The sequence below is a fragment of the Salmo salar genome, chromosome ssa26, assembly GCF_905237065.1.
Source record: "Salmo salar chromosome ssa26, Ssal_v3.1, whole genome shotgun sequence".
Lineage (NCBI taxonomy): Eukaryota > Metazoa > Chordata > Actinopteri > Salmoniformes > Salmonidae > Salmo > Salmo salar.
Genome location: NC_059467.1, coordinates 12,509,577 through 12,527,797, shown reverse-complemented (window position 1 = coordinate 12,527,797; position 18,221 = coordinate 12,509,577). Strand labels below are relative to the sequence as shown.

Here is an 18,221-nt window from a genome sequence, read left to right as displayed (position 1 = left end):
TTCATGATTCTGTTAAGGTTACAGGCGCTCCTTGAGACTGCTGTTTTTCGGAGTGCCTTTTTTTTGTTGCAGTTTCGGTGATAAAAATCTTAGGGAAAAGGAATCTTCAAGCTGAGCTCATAGCTCAGCACTGGGCCTGCCAGTGTAGTTGTACGTAGTAGGAAATGTGAACTACACACTTTAGTCCAGAACTCAACTAGCCATATCTGGAGGATTCCATCATTGAATACGTCTCTCACTCGCCTCTCATTTTAAATGACAACATAAATATTAAATATTGCATTTCTTGAATATACTGTAATATTCATTAAATGTCACACACATACGTTATCTGAGGCGTGTTCTCTAGCAACCTGAATTCATTTAGTGTTTAGGCTGATACCACTGCTCATATTCTACAAATATCGAATGGCAAGACAGATATTTTTATTTTGATAGATAAACAATCCCTTTGCAAATTGATTTAGGATTAACAGACAAAAAAAATAGGCCTTTTTTCATAAAGTTTCGACATGCTGCAAAATACTCAATATGTTTACACGAGAAATAGTTTTATGATATGTTTTTGTCTTTCTGTTTCCGAAATAATTTAATCAAAGCCCATATTCAAATGAAATGAATAGCAATACTCTTCAGGCAATTGGTTTTCTACGTAGAGGATCAATGTTGTCATCATAAATAGCAGTCGGGTACAAAAATCTGGTACACCAGTGGATCGTGAATACGTGACCCATCATAAAGAAATTACACAATTGTTCATGATTAGTTGACCTTTAGCGCCATGGAAACTATGTCTGTCATCATGGAACCTGTTGAATATTTGACCATCTTAGAGGGTCATTCACAGTGATGAAAATGAGTGGCATTTTTACTTTGTAAGTGCTTTTGTGTTGGAATGTCCTCCTTTAATCGAAAGGCATTTGAAAGCTACCCTTGTGACGTAGTCGCTTTTCAACAGAGCCGAGAATGCCTGACCTTTTTTTTAGATAAGGCTTTGTCTATGGAACAAAGGGCTTTCTTATGTGTATGTTATTGTCCCCTAGCTTGAGTCAGTCTCTCATTGTAATAGGACCTAGCTGTTGGCTATGTACACAGCTCAGCATCATTGATACTCTTTTACAATCTCCTGACCCAAGAGATAACCCACGAAACATAAGAGATTAATATACACTGACTGTACAGAACATTAAGGACACCTTCCTAGTATTGAGTTGCCCTCAGAACAGCATCAATTCGTTGGGGCGTGGACTCTACAAGGTGTCGAAAGCGTTCCACAGGGATGTGGGCCCATGTTGACTCCAATATGTCCCACAGTTGTGTCAAGTTGACAGGATGTACTTTGGGTGGTGGACCATTCTTGATAAACACGGGAAACTGTCGAGTGTGAAAAACCCAGCAGCGGTGCAGTTCTTGACAAAAACTGGTGCACCTGGCACTTAAATCTTTAGTCTTGTCCATTCACCCTCTGAATGGCACACGTACACAATCCATGTCTCAATTGTCTCAAGGCTTAAAAATCCTTCTTTAACCGGTCTCCTCCCCTTCATCTACACTGATTGAAGTGGATTTAACAAGTGGCATCAATAAGGGATCATAGCTTTCACCTGTATTCACCTGGTCAGTCTATGTCATGGAAAGAGCAGGTGTTCATGATGTTTTGTACACTCAGTATATAACATCAGTGCTCATAATCGGGTGTGTGTGTGTGTGTGTGTGTGTGTGTGTGTGTGTGTGTGTGTGTGTGTGTGTGTGCGCCAGTGTTCAAGTTCCCTAGCCCCGGCAGGGAGGCTGAGTGGCTAAGCAGCATGTCAGCGTGTCAGAGCCCATGTAGCTGGAGCTCTTCTTGACCCGGTAACACTCACCTCTGTTTCACCCCTGCTAAATATTCACCATGCGTCTAGTGTTACAGTCACACTCACCTTTACCAGGCACAACAACACCGACCAACAACACCTCGCTAGGCTACATCGGTCTATGAGGCCCTGAGAACCTCCTAAGGAAACCCCTCTAACCCCCACAACCAGGGGTAGAGAAACAGATAGTCACCGGACCCGTCCTAACCCACCTCCCCTCTGTATGCACTGTGAGTGTTCCGCGGACAGGTCGTTCTCAGTTATGGTGCACTCGTCCTCTGGTTCTCGGCTAGCTAAGCACAGCTGGGTGGAAGTGTGCCAAGCCTGACCCCGCCTCCTTCTCCACCCCCCACAACGCTCCGTCTCCTGGCGACATCTGCTCCAGAGACCTCTGGTTTACAGAGGTGACGGAATACAGTAAATACAGTAAACAGTCATTCAAAAACCCTTCGGGAAACATTCTCCAAAACTTCACAACGTGTTTCCGGAAATCAGGTACAGGTGACGGCAGTGCTGTTAGATATAGAAGTCCCGGTAGATGCATGGAACAGGAGATACTCTCGATGCGTGAATATGTAGAGTGCATGGATAATAGTCACGTCTACCTATCCCGTATAAAGTAGCAGAAAGTCTTCCTTAATAAATCCCACTAGCCCCTCCCTTCATCCGCTCCTGATCTCCTTATGGAGGGGTCTTCCATGGGGAATTGCAAGGAACATATTCTCCACAGTTATTTGAGGTGGGGGGTGGCAAGCTGTCCTGAAAATTCAATTCAGAACTGGCAAAATGTGATTATCTGAAGTGGGTTTGCATTAGGTTTGTATGCAAATAGAGCATAAATCATTAATATCGAAATTCTCGCCTGAATTTCGGCTGTCGAGCACATGGGCTGGGCTCGACAGAGAGCTGAGCGTCGTAAGTGGCTCTCTCATCATTAGCATGCCCAGAGCTAGGGGTGGGTCCTTCACACACACACAGACACACACACACACACACACACACACATTTCTCTAAATATATTAATGGCAAATCAACAGTGATCATTCCATTCCCTCTGATATCTCATTCGAGAGTGATTTCCAGTTGGTATAGTGTGTGGTACGGAGTGTAGTGTTAAGATTGCTATTGGTCCACTGTGTTGTTGAGGTCAGCCAATGTGGATGTGTTTCACACAGTCATTAGAACCACTTGGGATCGAGGCCTAGCTACAGTCATACACGATTAGGCCTGTACCGTTGTATTACTTAAACAGTGCAACATTTAAAAGTTATACAACAGACTGTACATCGTTACGGTGCGCACCTTTCTTTAACACTCACATGGTCTCTCGTCGGTTGAGATTGGCAGTCTGAAGAGGCCGCATTGCTGAACGCGTGGGTTAGGATAGGGCTTGGGTGGGCACGCTTAGGTGTTGCTGCTGGGAAAAATAGCATAACTCAAAGTGAAGCACCTCTCACAGGAGAAGGAGAGAGATAGAGACAGAGTGATGTATAGAGACCGAAAGCTACGCTCACATCACTTATACGCGTATCTCTGGCTTTCTGCGCACGAGGACACTCTGCGTGTGCCCTGTAGTGTCTGGGCTGCTGTCAACATGGTTCTTTGTTTGTTGTTGATGATTGTTAGATAAACGGTTATCTTGATTCGCCTGCTTTAGAAAAGTGAACAATTGCTTGTTTGGACAAGTATTAACCAACAACTCAGTGTCACGGTAATGGGGAATAGAAACATCCAATACCACGGCCAGGCTTTACATTTCCCTCTGTCCTTATCTATTGTTAAGCTACAGGGTGAGGCTGGCTCAGTGTAGCTAACAGACAGTGTCACAAAGGTGAGACTGGCTCAGTGTAGCTAACAGACAGTGTCACAAAGGTGAGACTGGCTCAGTGTAGCTAACAGACAGTGTCACAAAGGTGAGACTGGCTCAGTGTAGCTAACAGACAGTGTCACAAAGGTGAGACTGGCTCAGTGTAGCTAACAGACAGTGTCATAAAGGTGAGACTGGCTCAGTGTAGCTAACAGACAGTGTTATAAAGGTGAGACTGGCTCAGTGTAGCTAACAGACAGTGTCACAAAGGTGAGACTGGCTCAGTGTAGCTAACAGACAGTGTCACAAAGGCGAGACTGGCTCAGTGTAGCTAACAGACAGTGTTATAAAAGGTTCCAACAGGGTCATTCAGTGCTGCTATGCCACTCACATTATGATGTCCCTAGGGGCAAGGTCACCTGTCACTACCTCAAATTCTGATGTTTACCGCTAAGAGTGTACAGTAACTTACCGCTAAGAGTGCACAGTAACTTACCGCTAAGAGTGCACAGTAACTTACTGCTAAGAGTGTACAGTAACTTACCGCTAAGAGTGCACAGTAACTTACCGCTAAGAGTGCACAGTAACTTACCGCTAAGAGTGAACAGTAACTTAACGCTAAGAGTGCACAGTAACTTAACGCTAAGAGTGCACAGTAACTTACCGCTAAGACGCTAAGAGTGCACAGTAACTTACCGCTAAGAGTGCACAGTAACTTACCGCTAAGAGTGCACAGTAACTTACCGCTAAGAGTGCACAGTAACTTACCGCTAAGACGCTAAGAGTGTACAGTAACTTACCGCTAAGAGTGTACAGTAACTTACCGCTAAGAGTGCACAGTAACTTACCGCTAAGAGTGTACAGTAACTTACCGCTAAGAGTGCACAGTAACTTACCGCTAAGAGTGCACAGTAACTTACCGCTAAGAGTGCACAGTAACTTACCGCTAAGAGTGCACAGTAACTTACCGCTAAGAGTGTACAGTAACTTACTGCTAAGAGTGTACAGTATCTTACTGCTAAGAGTGTACAGTAACTTACTGCTAAGAGTGCAGTCCAATCAGAATCCTCAGCCTCAGCACCCTCACCCGACTTTTGCCACTTAACCCAGACATTCCAGGGGCATGGAGGGCAGTGGCGTGTTCAGCTCGGTGACACGGTCAGGGGTAGCGCAGGCACTAGGGTTCAACAGGGTCAGTCTGTCAGCGTTAATGTTATAGCACTTGACGTGGAGAAGCAGGGCTGGCACACATGAGGATCCAAGGCAAATGTAGCTTCTGACGTTAGAATGGTAAGGCGCTGGTGGTATGTCTACTGTCGAGCATCTTCGGGGAGAAAGGCAGACCGATGGTGGGTGTAGGGGTGCAGGGATATAGTGGTGGGGGGGTGGGGTGGGGGGTGGGGGGGGTTGTATGTCTCCCCCTCTTGATAATAGTTCATAAGGGCATAACACCCCCTGCTGGAATTGCAGAGGAAGAAGAGGGAGAGAAGGAGGAGACAGAGTGGAAAGAATGAACGAGGAATACTGAGAGGTATTTTCGAGTGAGAGAAGGATCGTTGTCAAAAATAATATTTCTGGTGAGAAGACGTGTGAATCCACCATGTGGCCCTTTGGGTTTATCAATTTACAAAGCCCCTCAAATGCAGGCGCAGTATGTTCCCGATGCGCGCTGCACAAGTGGCTCATGCCAAGCTCGCACCGCGGGAAGTTCAGGAGGAGGAGTAGGAGGAGGAGGGAAAGAGAGAGAGAGAGAGAGAGAGAGAGAAGAAGAAGAAACAGCAAACACAGACACAGATTGCCTGTGTCAGGAACACAAACTATGTAAAAAAAATAAAAAAGTAAATGTATTCAAGCCTTCTCTGATATTTTTAGCCCTGAGTACAGCCTCCTCTGACAGCGTCGGTCTGCTAGCCTATGCTCGCGGGAGATTTTTCGGTTTCTTGTCAGGGGGTTGTGGGGTTGTAGGGTTGGTTGACTACTTAGTTGTAGCAGTGTTCATGTCACTGGTGGCCAATTACCTCTGTCAAGAGGGAGAGATTTGAAGGCGGCCCTCCCTGTGTGGGACTTGAACCCGCAATCGTAGAGGTTAGACGCAGGGTTGTGGTACTCCTGGGCCTGTCAGCCTCCCCTCCACTACTGAGCAGAGCCTGGTTCAAGCTCAGACCAGATTAATAAAAGGATCATGTGTGTGGGTCCCTCTGAACAGGTTCTTTAAAGTTATTATGATCATTAAAAACATAAGGTGCCTTTCCTTGACTGGGAGATGTCACAGATGTACAGGATCATAGCTGGAATTACAGCTCCGTTACTTTCTCTGTCGAGAAGAATGCAGGGCTTTGCAGTTCAAACACTTCCTCTCATACTGCGACTCATACAGTCTCTCTCTGTCTCTCTCTCTCTCTGTGTCTCGCTCTCTAGTTCTCTTTCTATCTATTTCTCTCTATTTATTTCTCTCTCTTTCTGTCGTGCGCACAAACACGCACACAGGCGTAATCATACATTAGGATGCTGTAGTGAAATACAGTCTCTGAAACGCACCGTGCGCGCGCGCGCACACACACACACACACACACACACACAGATTAAAGCCCGTGTTCTTTACAGCTTTTTCAATTTGCTGCTCAGTAATTACAAAAGCCACCTAATTCAGGGACCCATGGACTATTATAGGAAAACAGAGTGAGCGACAGTGATACCAGCATTCTCAGTCAGAGTCGAAAGATATTTATATATTTTCTGTGTTTTATTTTCTCCCTTACTGTGTAACCCTCTTAATACACTACGATAGGATGAAACCTGGTAATTGCCAATAATACTGTCCTCATCAGGTGGCTAATTATCATTAATTTGGTCTTTGTTAGTCTGTTAGTGTACAAACACAGCAACACAGCTCTGGCAAGTAGGGAGGGCTGGGTACAAACACAGCAACACAGCTCTGACAAGTAGGGAGGGCTGGGTACAAACACAGCAACACAGCTCCGACAAGTAGGGAGGGCTGGGTACAAACATAGCAACACAGCTCCGACAAGTAGGGAGGGCTGGGTACAAACACAGCAACACAGCTCTGACATGTAGGGAGGGCTGGGTACAAACACAGCAACACAGCTCTGGGAAGTAGGGAGGGCTGGGTACAAACACAGCCACACAGCTCTGACTAGTAGGTAGGGCTGGGTTAGCTCAATGCACTAAGACACCTGTGTGTGTGCTAACGGCCATGAGAGGCTGTCTCACACTGATGATGTGTGCTGAAATGAGTGAGATTGTGTTTAACACTAATGACATGCACTAATGTCAACGAGAACCTGTCTCACACTGATGAGCCCTTCTAAAAGTAGTGAGTTGACGAACTACCCGACTGGGAGCAACGCACTTCCTTCCCTGCATGGGTCAACCCAATAGGTCCCTGACCATTTTCACTGCTCCCCCCGTACAAAACACTGGTGAGATCAGCCTTCTGTGGATCGTTCCCACATCCATGGAGTCTTTATTTGAAAACATCGCTGGAGGGGGAAAGTTCTCCCACGATTAAGCTGTCTTGAGGATGTCGGTTTCTCTGAGTTTCTTAGGCGACAGACAGTGTTGACGATACTCTTTTTGTGCATTGTGCAGTGTGAGATGACGAGTTGACGGGTGAAGCGGAGGTGCTATTTCACATGTGCAATATTACCATTTTAACTTGCGCCGAGGTGAATTATCACCTTGTCACTCACCAGTGCAAATACGAGTTTCAAAGAGCAATTAGTTGTAATAGCTGTTGTCAACCCCTCTGGATGATACCTGTTGCTCTCCCTTAGCAGCTGTGGGATCTCTAAAAATATTTTCCCCCCCTTGCTAATTTCCCAGATATTAACTCTTCTGTGCTGAAAAGCTTTTGAAAGGCTTCATATTCTCTCCTTCTCTTTCTAGCTCGATTACCTTGATGATATTGGCCTCATCATTTCCTGAAAGTACAGCGAATGAAGTATCAAGTTCACCTCGGAAGAGAGAGAATGAATATCGGATGCTAACAACTACATGACAATTATTCTATTCATTATTTTAGAAGCGAGCGAGAGAGAAGAAAAAAAATCCAGGCTGGGATCTTGGGAGTTGCAGAAAGTAGCTGTTCCCATTCATACGGTAACGGATGCGTGTGTGTGTGTGTGTCTCTGTATGTGCGTGTGGGTGCATGTGTGCATTATATTCAATATAACAAAACATAAAACAATGGGTTATAAATTGGCCTTCCAACCCAATATACCGCATTTGATATGATTTTGCTTTCCATCTTGTTATTTCGGTGTTTGTTTTTCTCACTCCTGTAAGACTTTGTTCAAATTTGAGATATTCCTCTTACCGCTGGGGTTCTCTTCCCAAGGCGCCCTTAGATGTAAGGAGTCGGCCTCGGAGGGGTTTGTACTGATAAAGTAACTCTTCCTGCGAGAGCGCAGGTACACCACACGCGCAGCACAAACATAATAAGCGTACTTACACCGCCAGCCGACACATAATGAGAGAATGCACAGGAACTTCAATGACAACAGAGAGAGAGACGGGGAGAGCGGGTACAACGAGAGAGAGAGAGAGAAAAAAGAAACTATGTCACCTTTTATTCGCTCTATTATTCAACATCAATGGTACCGTAGCGTGATGCTAATGAAAAAAAAACACACTCAATAACACAAGTATAGACAGATAAGCAACAGAGGTGTTTTTGAAAAGTATACTGTGGCAATTAGGGACAAATAACTAGCCTTATTTCCGGTCTTGTTGTCTTGTGAAGGATGAACCAGACCACTAAGCCACGTTTGATTTTAAACATTTCAACAACAACAAAAAAGACGTTTCACGAAGAGGGAAACGTTATTGCCTAAAGAAATAAGCCCACATTATAACATTAGCTGTAAAAAAATTAAAAAAAATAAAAATGCACTTAATTCCTCTGTAGAGATGGAAATAAACAGCACCCGCTTTTGCATTGTTTCATGCAAATCCCATAGACTGGATTTAGAATGGTGCATTGTTTTTTGGGGGGAGAAATATGGGGGAGGTGGACTAGTTGTCGCTCTAATTACAGTCATTTAATCAGGATTACAAAGGTTACCTAGGATGAGGCTATAAGAGAGGCACTGCAAGGACATCTGCTTTACCGAAGATACAGGCATGTTATGTGTATGCTCTTGCTTCACGCCTGCCTTTTTGACGATGATTTCATGTTTGAAACAATTACATTCTTCTCAGACTGAGAAAAAAAGAGTGTTCTATTGTTTCCTCTCTCTCTCTCTCTCTTTCTGTCTCTTACTCATTTCTCTTCTCTCTCTCTGAGCCTTGTTAACTAGGAGCCAAAGAGAATCCATTTTAATCTGATTAATAACTTAGTTGATCACGTATAACCTAATTTTCATTCAGTGCTGCCCTTGTCCACAGAGTCATATACAAAATGACCTTTGAGTCGCCACGGCTACGATAAAGCACAATAAGCGCCATTGTACTGTCAAAAAAAACCTGAAGATGTTTTACATCATTACAAGACTTTAATGTTCCCATCTTTTCAAATGCGATGCCTTCCACAAAAGGCCACCCTCCAATTGAGGGGCCATTAGGCCTGGACTCGAGTTTCCTGGGGCTAGGAGATGGGAACAACTTTTCTCCTGCATTCACAGTAATATGAATCGTCCTTTTAAAACAGATATGGTTACATATTAGTTTTGAAAGGTACAGTAACTGCTCAGCTTAAGCTGTCTCCAACAGTGGGGCTTTTGTTTCCTGACAAACCTAATAACTGTCCCTTGATCCCATCTCTCTCTCTCTCTCTCTCTCTCTCTCAAGTTTGAAAAAGTTTACCATGTTCAATTTCTTGGTTGAGAATTTATAACTGATCGCCTGTTTCTCGCTTTATGTTTTTATGAAAAAAAAGTGCTTTTGACATCATCTGGATGAATCTGCATTTGATTTGCTGTTATGAGTAGCGATCCCAAAGGAAACCTTGTGAGATGGAATTATACCCAGAAATGAGAAACATAAAGAAAACACAAATACACACCGTCTCTCTCCCTTTCTCATTCTCTATCTCTCACTCTTTCTCTTTATTTCTCTCTCTGTGTTTTACACAAACACAGACACGCACAAAATAAGAATACAATATTAATGAAGTGGGCTGGGCTCTACATCCACCCATATGCTTCATCACTGAAGTAGCTTATTGCACCGTAGTGAGTCTGTAGTACTGCAGTAGCCTGCATGTTGTAAATAATCATTTGAATAATAATATAAAAGCCCACATGCATGCATACATTTGTGTATATACGCACAGTCTTTCATATGATTCAGCCACAAAGCTAAAAAAGAAACTCCATTTGATAACGTCGATGTGGCATTTTATTCACCATTAGAAACGTGTGCTGCTGTGTAGTTATCTGTTCTGAAACGTGGCCTCCTAGCTGAGGATGAATTCTGGGTTCAGGATTCACGAGGCAGAAACTCTTGTAAAATCAAGCCCAGCATGCACCAGTTTCCAGAAATTGTAAGAACTTTATGGTTAATAGTTTTTATTGGACGCGGGAAAAAAGGGTGGAGGGATTAAGATGTGGATTAACACCGTACTTTAAGATACATCTTTTTTAATGTGAAACCTCATCCCAGCTCATTCTGGGAAGCTTCTCTTATTAACCACGTTTTATACATCACCCTTTGTGTCCTATTTTCCTACCAACTTTAAGTACACGCTTTTGACGAGCTCCGCACCACTAGTTTTGCCAGTTATACAAACACATTCTTTAAGCTTTTAAACACAGAACAATGGCAAAGCGCATAGCTGTGCACATTAATGCGTTTGGAAATGGAGAAAAAAAAGCGAAATAGAAAAGAGATAAGCAGAGCTCGGCTGCACTGCCCTCCCTTCCTCATCCCTCCATCTCTCTCCCCCTCTTAAAAAAAAAGAAGCAAACCAAATCTCCCTCTCCATCGTCAAATCCAGGCTGATCTGTATGCCACAGATGCTAACAGACAAACATCATATTCCCGGGCTTCAGCCTCTCTAATTGACTGAACAAGGATTGGTCACACTTATAAGTAGCGTTCCATAATGGATTTCCTTGTTTGTGCGCTTTTAACTGGCAGTGCAAATGGAAGGCAAAATGTGTCTTTATTACCAAAAAACAACAGCGCTCCTTTTCCGTAAAGATGGTATCAGCACCTCTCTGTTTGTTGCAAGGTCAACGGAGGCTGACAGATGACAAACGATCTCAAGATGGCCGCATCATCTGTCCTGTTATTGTCGGGGGGGAAAAAAAATACAAGATGAATGCAACATCTTTTTTTTTCTTCTCTTTTTTAACATTTGAATCTCTGATCATGTAAAATGGGTGAGAGAGACTAAAATAGGCACCTGATTTTTCATGGCATGCATGTTGTCATCTCTCCTCCAAGGCCTGGGAGAAAAACGGAAAGAATCTTTCAAAATCTGCACTTATCATATTTCTGTATCACGAGGACTTGGCAAAAGACAGGGATTCAGTATTATAGACAAGCTGGTCATCAGATGGGAGTTGGGATTTATTTCTCTGTCTTTTCCCTCTCCCTCCTCCTCTCATTTGCTTCCCGTCCAAGATGTGTCTCATTTTTCCTACTGGACAGCTACAACAGAATGCTTGAGAACTCCGTGTCCTTGAGGACAGAACAACTTTTCATTTTAATAATTTGATAGATTTGTTTTCTTCTTCTTCTTCTTCTTCGTTGTTATTGTTTTCTTTTTGTCTTTTCTGCCTCATTATTTGCAATATGGATGAACAATAAGTGGGAAAGAATTCTGCTAAACTTCAACTTCAACAATGACGGCCACTTTGGCAAAACACTAAGTTCGTTTTTTAATTACCTGACTTTCTAATGCTGTTGTCATCTCCGAGACAATAGCCCTTTTCTCTGATGTTTTTATTATGTTCTCATTTGGATGGCTACACTCTGCAGGCAGTCCGTGCATACTGCATACCCCCCCCTCCCCATCACATCCCCCCCCACTGTACACTACCTCCCATCCCTCCCCACACTTCCATACTTTGTTTTTTTAGGATGTTTAATTGCATTAAGAGACGTATCGAGAGAACTAGACAAAGTGTCATCGCTTTTTAAAACACAATTAGGTAACACCTCGTCAGGGCTTCTGTCTGGCGTTGTTGACAGGCCCGTGAACAATCGTGGCAACATCGCCTTGCATCTGCTGGCGTTGTGCTCGTCAACAGGATTGACAGCCGTTTCATGGAGAGAACCCTGCCGATCCCTGCCATGTCCCAAGCTCGTCAGCCTGTATTTTAAGCAAATCAATAAGCTGCAAGGTGTGGTGTGCAGGATGTAGGCAGACGAGGACTAGTGGATTTCACTAGTGCTAATGAATCTGTTTCATGATCAACACTGTTCCCCCCCTCTTCCTCCTCTTCATCTGACAAAATGAAAAGCCTGCTTGTTAATTTGAAAAACAACATTCAGCAACTTTATCAAAAGTAGAGGAAAAGAGAGCATTTGGGCAGCAGTCTCTCTCTCTCTCTCTCTCTCTCTCGCGCTCTCTTTTTTTTTGGAAAGTGTAGCGCAGCATACCTGAAGTTTTAGAAGTAGATTCTATGTTCCAGACTGTTAGCTTGAGGCCATCATCATTGTTTCATCAGACGGTTTGATAGAAATGCACATGATGCTGATGATGATGACGATGGTAATGATCATGATGATGATGAGACAGTGCAGACCCAGTGTTTTCTGGCTGCCCATCTGCCTGATTAAAAAGCTCATCCTTATCACAGGATTCACTTTAACTAGGTCTGAATGGGAAAGAGATTTTCAAAAATATAGACGCCAAACATTTTTTGGGGGGAACTGCTATAATTTGGTTAGCGCTACACAATCTTAGGCTCTGAATTCATTCAAATACGTCCTCGTTAATGTCGTCACTTCCGTACTGGGCAGAGTTGGATTCACTGATACAATTAAATGAATTGAACAAGGGCCATTGGCTTTGGCTGAATGCAGAGGCAGCAATATTGGATATTACAACTAGGAGCTGACGCAGGAAGACAAAGCATATGGAGGTAAAAGTAATGATCATCTACAAATATCCATATGAGAGTGAGCCAATGTTTAAGAAGATGTATGGCTATTGATGTTTAAATAACAGTAGTGTCATGAAAAAAAAGAAAAATATATATATTTTCTCACTGTGTCCACCACTTAATCGAACACCCTCGAGAGGCACAACACTCGAGCTCGGGGTAAGATAAAACACAACCTTTTTGTATGCCTTGTGAACAAAACCATAAATAAATATATAACCAGTTAGTATTATGCAGGTTCGCTGTGAAAAGCATTATCTGTCTGGCATTGCCTTCCTCCTCAAGAAAATAATATTTGACAGTGCAACTCCCTGATGAAAAAAATTGTAAAAAGTTCTGACTTCAAAAGTGTTTACTCCCCATGTTTTTTAATTTGTCTGGGCATATGCAGTGTATTTGCACTTCAAATACCTGTATTTGAAGCAGGTGGTTTAAATGCCAAGAAGCGAATTGATGACAATCAACCATGAGCATCAGGGGAACTCTTCTTGCGGCTGACATTAAAACTAAACGAACAGCAGCTAAACAAACACATACAAATAGAACTCCAGCCTCCACCCTACCTCATTCTCTTTCTCTCTCTCTCTCCAACCTCTCCTCGCTCGCTCATATTTTAATATTCCTGTACATCTGAATATCAGTGCGTATAGAGCTGGATACACAGCCTTGTGTTTAAACAGACTGTGGCTCAGTGGTTTAAAAAATAAAAAGTAGAAAATAAACAGGGTTTGGGCTGAGAGGAATATATTCAGTGCCAAACAGCGCCAAACCCCCCCCGCTCCCCATCTACCCCCGGTCCCCCTCGCCCACCCCTCTCTCTTTTCATCGCTTCCATATTCATTTCTGGAATTTACAGTAAATCCAATAGCTGTCAATCATGAATTAAAACTCACATTTTTACAACGGGAGGAAACAGCTGCTTCAACATTTACAGCAAGACCACTCTAAAATATTAAAGGCATGTCACCACCACTGCAAGGCCCTACATCGGCAACCATCTGTTTTCTATTAAACATTACACCAAACACTGCTATTTCCCTACTTTTAGAGCCACACAGGAAAACAGAATTGACAGTAAAACCTTGACGTGATTTGTTTTTGCTCACACCCGATCCAAAATGTCAAAAGCAAAAAAAAAAATGTTTATAGAAATCAGCTAGCTAAAGAAGGTCATGCTAAGTGACCCAGACAATATGCCGATGGTTATCAACAAGACTAGAGTCTCTTTAATGACTTTGTTCATTCCCGACTTTCAGATTTGATTTCCTTTCTTTCCCATCGTTTTCTCATGTGCTCACACGGGGGGCGTGGAGTCATAGAGGGTCTGATGTGCTGCGATGACATTTGAGGCCCTGGCGCCCTGTAAGGACGGAGAGAACACAGAGTGCGTGGCTTCTGAAAGGGGATGCTGAAATATTCTGTTACAGACGAGCGGAGGAGAATTATGGTCGGTGTCAAAGGTAAACAATTACGACGTCGTGAGTCACTTTTTGGAGCAGGCGTGAAGGAAGACCATTTCGCCATCTTAATAGGTCATTTCCTTTGTCTTCTGAGTGATATTTCACATGTTGCCTTAATCAGGGTGGTCATTTTCAAAAAGGGCAGCGAGAGACAAAACCTTGGCTGTGGATACTATGTCAGTGTTTTTCAAGCAACTTTTTGTTCAAATAAAAGGACTGACAATTTAGAACGATGTACGGATGGATTTCGAAGACTTTTTCCCCGCCCCTCCTCTCTTAGTCTATCTTCTCAGCAAAGCTTTTGTCCACTTCAGTTTGTTGTTTTGGTGCCTGTTTTCCCGAACGACGGCGTTGGTTGGATCTGCTGAAAGATGTCCCTACATCAGGGGGATGTGATGTCACTGACAGTGTGCGGTTCATTAGGATCCCAGTGCACTGCGAGTGACAGAAACACTCTGATTAACAAGCTCTCTGTTTTTCTCTCTTTTTTTTTTCTCCCTCCTTTTTTTTCTCTTCTTCTCGAAATGAGAACTCCCGTCGCTCCAAACGACATTTCTCGCTCTCCTTCTCCGTGTCTCTCCCTCCCTCTTTCCTCCTCTCATCCTGTCGAAGATGGCAGGAGTCACAGGTGTGTGGCAATAATTACACATACACTCAGGAAAATAATGTCATTTCCCCCATTTAATAAGTCCCCTGTAAAATGCGAAGGGGTGCCCATGAGGAGGGGATGCTTAAATCTTATCTGATACACCCCCACTAACTTAATCATATGGCTCTTAAGAGCAGGGCACGGGCAGCTGGGGCTCCGTAATATGCATGCAATATGTGTGTAAAGCGATATGCTTTAATTTTGAGCCCACTTTAAGCAGCAACAAAATCTGTTTATAAGGGAGACAATTACAATAGGAAAAAAGCAGTTAACTCTTTCATTCCGACCGTGACAAAGGACATCTGTTTTGTCTCACAGTTGTACTGTATATCTAATATTTAGGTTGAGCATTTCTTCACGGTAATGTCAATATTCTATGATTTCTGTCCATCACTGTATACTACTCTACATTTCATTCGAATAATGGACCTTTTAGAAAAAGCAATTACAGCCAGTATAGGCTTGATGTAGAATTATTGCGTGATTATAATCAACGCAATTATGATTATGGGTTTATTGTGATTAAAATACGCTTGAAAGGTAGGGAACAACTCTACGGGGTTCAGCAGTGGTGTCGTGGAGCGGTACCATCTAGTGTGTCAGCAATGGGTGCTACCAGAGACCATTAGGGAAGAGAGCGAGGGCAAGAGAGAGAGAGAGTAGTGGGGAGGCAGTAGGGGCTTTGGGGGCGAGGAAGGGTGGTGGGGGGGGGGGACTTCAAAAAGCCTCCGACTCAAGCTGCCGCTGGCCCTGACCACTCCACAGATGCTTTTGTTCATCTCTCTCGTTCTCTTCTAACCCCCCCCTCCTCTCTTCCCTGTGTCTTTGGTGATACACTGGGAGCGAGGATATCAAAGTAGAGCTGTCTGTTAAGACTTCAAACCAGGCCCGTCCGTCAACCCCAATCATATCTGCGCCCGAAACGGAAGGCTCCGACTCGAGTGGAATATTTGATCTGTCCTCTTCAGGAGGATCAACAGTCAAAAACGCCAGTGAGCGTTAAAGATGGGGGAGGAAGCGGGCACTGGGGGGCGCCCAGCCATGAAAACACCCCACTTGACTTCAGAAAGGCCAGTCTGTGCACATAAAAGTCAGACATATTCTCCTCAATGCTGGAGATGTATATTTAACGTCTGACACATGTAGCTTGTAGGATACGAGGCCCGACAACATTTTCCTATTGGGCATCTAACATCAGAGCCTGTTGCGTGTCACTTGAGAAAGTTCCTCATTCTAAGTGGAGTGCTTTTTCTCATTAAACGCAACGACAAATCCGTGTCTCTCTATCTCTCTCCCCCTCGCACTCTCTTCCTCTATCTTCATCGGCATCTCTATCTGGATCTCAATATCCCTGTCTCTTATCTATCTCCTGTATCTATCTTTATTTCAGTCTATCTATCATCCAGTTATTCATAGACATTGATATGTGTTTCCAGGAGGGCGGGTGCTGGTGGTATAGTTAGCTCTTAAATCCCCTGGCTATGAGATCAGACTACATAATTACCTATCGCATTAAAGCCTTTTATGTCCAGGAGACTTAGGCCCTGCTCTTACTCACATAGGGCAGTGCTGTAGCAGCTGGTGGCATTAGTGGCACCAGAGTATGCCCAGGGCCGGCATTTCTTGACGGGGACTAACTGACGGTGGTGCCCCCTGGGCCCTCACTATCCCACAATCTATAGGAGGTGGGGTGGATGGATGGACGGGTGGTCTGGATCAATAGTGCAGTACGTGGATTTTTTTTAGGGCGTCATGTTCCGTTGGATTCAGTCCCCAACAACCACGTCAATCCATTGAGACGGACTCTGTCTTCATGATATGCCCTCGTCTTCAGTCAATCAGTCGGCAATCGTCCTACCAAGCTGAAGCACAACCCGGGCACATCCGTCTCCTCATAACCCTATCCCCAGAAACACCCCGCATCCTCTTGTGGGCACGTGTCATGCTACGGGAACAGACGCAAGGGGCTTATATCTTTCCTATGACTAGTCAGTCTATTATACTTTAAGCCCTGGTGAACGTGGCGTTAGTGTATCGAGTACCTTCCTAATCTGTGGTTTCCGGTCTGCTGCACTTTCCATGTGTTCCAGGAAGTGCCAGATTACAAGCACACGCAGTGGTCAATGCTCATCACGCCACACCATATATATATATATATATATATATATATATATATATATATATATACTGTAAGTCCCTCTCTCCTTGTCCTGCTAATATGATGTAATTAGAGCAACTGATTTATATGCTAATCGGAGGCATGGCAACTCACAGAGCTGCTTATGAACACACCGTCACCTGCTTAGGCCACCATGTGTCAGCAGCACACCTTAGCCATGTGACTACAGGTCCAGTCGCTATGGTCTTTCAACTGTTCTTATGACAAGCCCCACAAAGGACTGTAAGTCAATGCAGTTGTTTCAGAGGAGGCCTGAACTACTGTAATGCGATATATGTCCACAACTTTGGATAGGAGAAGACATATGCTCATGTACAGTCACATTTTTTAACATTTGTATTTATTTAACTAGGCAAGTCAGTTAAGAACACGTTCTTATTTACAATGACGGTCTAGGAACAGTGGGTTAACTTCCTTGTTCAGGGGCAGAACGAACATATTTTTGTCTTGTCAGCTCGGGGATTCGATCTAGCAACCTTTCGGTTACTGGCCCAACACTCTAAGCACTAGGCTACCTGCCGCCCCTATAATATAATTCAGACAGATGTATACACACGTAGCATCAGCTTGACAACAGTGTTCTCTAATATGAGCAGTTATTCAGGTGTACAAGGGAAGGAATTTCAAATATAGGCGTCTTTAGCCCCTTCAGTTTTTTTCTTCTTCTCCACTCTGCAACTTGTCAATTACGGAGACAAGAAGGAGTGGATTGGGGATGTTGCTGTTTAAGGGTGGGAGGTTATAGGGATGGATGCGGTTGTAAATTGCTCTGCATCTGCTGCTGTGTCCCATGAAAGTGAAGAATATACTGAATCTGATTTCCTGACATGCTACGACAAGCCAGCCCCTTATGAACCGTCTCCAAGGATTGTTAGTGTTAAAAAGGAACGGTGTGTTCTGTGTGTATGTGTTTATAGATGTTCACTTGTGTGTGTGGTCATTGTAGTAGCTTTCAACATGAACAAACAAACAAATTAATACATTTCAATAGCGTACAGATTTGGGGAGGGGGGGAGTAGGGGGGGCTCATTTTAGTAACAGATGTCCACGCAGTGGCTGGTAGGACAGCACTTCACCATCAACACGTGTTAAGTGACAGTGACGGACAGCAGGCAGTCTATTTAATAATTCAATATATTGTAATATTTTTCTCTCTCTCTCTCTCTGTCTGTTTTTACACTGACGGCAAAATCCAATTC

At 43.7% G+C, this 18,221-nt stretch overlaps 1 protein-coding gene and 1 long non-coding RNA gene across 11 annotated transcripts in view; one reads left to right on the top strand and one right to left on the bottom strand.

Moving 5' to 3' along the window:
* znf536 (zinc finger protein 536) overlaps window positions 1-18,221 on the top strand; it is a 189,288-nt gene that overhangs the window by 128,130 nt on the left and 42,937 nt on the right. The window lies entirely within an intron of this gene.
* LOC106587308 (uncharacterized) overlaps window positions 1-18,221 on the bottom strand; it is a 50,841-nt gene that overhangs the window by 19,098 nt on the left and 13,522 nt on the right. Inside the window, exons 2-3 of the long non-coding RNA XR_006762245.1 lie at window positions 11,027-11,069; window positions 10,791-10,906 (exon numbers count right to left, since the gene is read on the bottom strand). This is a non-coding gene — a long non-coding RNA (uncharacterized lncRNA). The remainder of the gene's footprint in view (window positions 1-10,790; window positions 10,907-11,026; window positions 11,070-18,221) is intronic.